At 48.8% G+C, this 2,507-nt stretch overlaps 1 pseudogene; it reads right to left on the bottom strand.

The window, feature by feature from the left end:
* Positions 1 to 367: 367 nt before the first annotated feature.
* LOC147030910 (uncharacterized) lies at positions 368 to 1,536 on the bottom strand (annotated as a pseudogene).
* Between the last annotated feature and the right edge of the window lie 971 nt (positions 1,537 to 2,507).

The raw sequence follows: 2,507 nt of genomic DNA on the forward strand, positions 1-2,507 counted from the left end.
TAATAGTCAGGGCTGTTAGGGATTTTTTGGTTCACATTCTTCCAAAAGCACCAATTTTGGCCCAGATGTCGCCCATGCCATACTTTTTCGATTTTTAAGGGGCGCCAAGATCCGCGCCCCCGGGGTCGCCATATTGGCCAAATCCAAATCCTTAGAATGGCGAGCACACACCGCACGCGCAAGACCTCGCTTAACTTCCATGATGTGATTGTACGATACCGAGATGCCCTGTTCGTGGTCAATCCAAATATGTTTTTTGTCCCGTCCACGTCCGTGCAGCTTGAGGCCATGATACAGGGGGAAGGGGGTTTCTCGCTCCTTGTTGTAGTGTACTACAGCCCTCTTGACTGCATGGTGCGTACCCTTACTAGTATTGTAGATAAGTAGTTTTTGAAATGTTGCATGCGATCTTCTTCCTCGTATCCATATCGGAGTCACCACCGATCTTCGCGCGTCTATGAAGAGCCGATGGGCCCCGCAGCACTGTGTTGAAGAAACTCCTCATCTCCTCATTTACTGGAGCCGTGAGGCAGTTAGGGGGGAAGGAGCCATCGAAAGGTTATTGACTCTGTAGACAAAACTTGTGCATCATCACGGCAGCCCGCATGAACATAAGTGCGTCCTCTTGACCAATTTGTGACCTATATGTCTTGGCAAGCTCATCAGCCACCTTCGATTTGTGAGATATGTAAATATCCTTCCTGCCTTCATTCCCCTTGGAAAACTCATCCCATTCAGGTAGGAAGTTGAGAAGGTGATCCTTGAATCGAGTTGAGTGTGGCTCTTTTTTATCTCTGCATGGGTGACCTTGCTCACTCATAACCCTTTGATACATCTCGCGTAGCTCTGAGAGCTTGAATAAGGTGGTGTCCGAATGTTCGATAAGTGTTATAATTTGAGCGCAGTTGATGGGATCGAGCAGCGGAGGTGCGGGACCCACCAAATCATGTCGCTCGGCAGCGTGAGCGGAGTCTCGCAAATGTACATAACACTGATGGTGATAATAGGCATCAGCTGCATGCGCATCAGATGCTACGGCAACCAGTCTGCCAAGTAAATTAAAGTTTTTGTTGGTCTTTGCCCAACTCTTTAGGTTGGCATCTACGACATCAGTTACTACCTTATGGAGCGTGACCTGGCCCACCCCCTCACAGATTATACAACACATGATATTGGCCCGAGGCTGAAATTCCCCAGATGACCTGAGTTTTTTTGGACTATTCTGAGGGCCAGCTTCTCTGTCGAGCTTCTCTCTCTCCTGTTTGACTCGAGAACTACTACAATAACTTCTGCACGTTTTGTGATACCTAGCCTTATGCGATTTAAGAGTTGCTGCAATACCTGAGCCATCATTCAACTGACTAATCGTGACATGATACCAGAAGGAAGATTATTCTCATTGAGAGCATTGAAGTCTTTGAGATTTCTCTCAAGTGATACAAGTCCCTCCTCCTGAGGTATTTTCCAGGCTTGTTCAGTTTTGTCCGATTGACAAAGACAACAGAGTCCCCAGTTCATAATTTCGGGAGAAGACATAGCTTGACACTCATGTATTACTAGTCCATTATAATATTATGTAGACTCGTCATCGCGATGAACTTTCATCGATGGTGTCTCATGGGATAGGGTAGATGTCAGCTCCCGAATGACATCAGGCACCACTGCCGCTGCTGGAAATGTTGATGATCACAGACTTGGTATTATCCAAAAAATATTCAACGTAAAAATAAACCAAAAAGGATATGACATACAACTCAAAATTTGTAAACAGGTCAGGTCAGGTATGGGAGCATGTGCCAGAACAGCGCGTCGCTGCGTCCACTTTCCGCCGGTACTCCAGGGGCCTCCGTCTGGCCATACCCCAGGCAGATGCCAGGCCCATCCCCATCTCCTTGAGATGATGGTCAACCTGCTGCAACCATGAGGCACGTGGTCGGCCCACTGGCCTCCTCCACTCATGAAACTCCCTCGCTGAGAGAATCTGGTGAGCAGGATTAGCGTCAGGAAAACGAGCCACATGTCCATACAGCCGCAACTGACACTCACGGACTATGCAGGTAACAAATCTCATCCGAGTCTCTCTCAGCAACCGCTCATTGGACACAAAATCCGACCAGCGATAGCCAAGGATTCTCCGAAGAGACCTGGTACCAAAGGTATTAAGTCTCCGTCTCAGATCCTTGGTCAGAGTCCAAGTCTCGCACCCATAGAGCAAGACTGGAAGTACCAAGGACCTGAAGACTCGGACTTTCGTCCTCCCGCACAGGTACCGGCAGCGCCACACCCCATGATCCAGCGAATCCATGACTCCCCAGGCCCGACCTAGACGTCTATTGACCTCTGACTCGCAGCCAGCAGAGACGTGAATATCACTGCCAAGGTAAGTGAATCTCTCCACGACCTCAACATCCTCACCACAAACAGACACAGACAGGACAGCAGCATCCAAGATGTCACCGAAAGCCTGGATCTTCGTTTTGACCCAAGAAACCCGTAATCCCAACGGC

This window comes from Eptatretus burgeri, chromosome 3, assembly GCF_056783735.1.
Source record: "Eptatretus burgeri isolate ZD-2024b chromosome 3, Ebu_testis_v1, whole genome shotgun sequence".
NCBI lineage: Eukaryota > Metazoa > Chordata > Myxini > Myxiniformes > Myxinidae > Eptatretus > Eptatretus burgeri.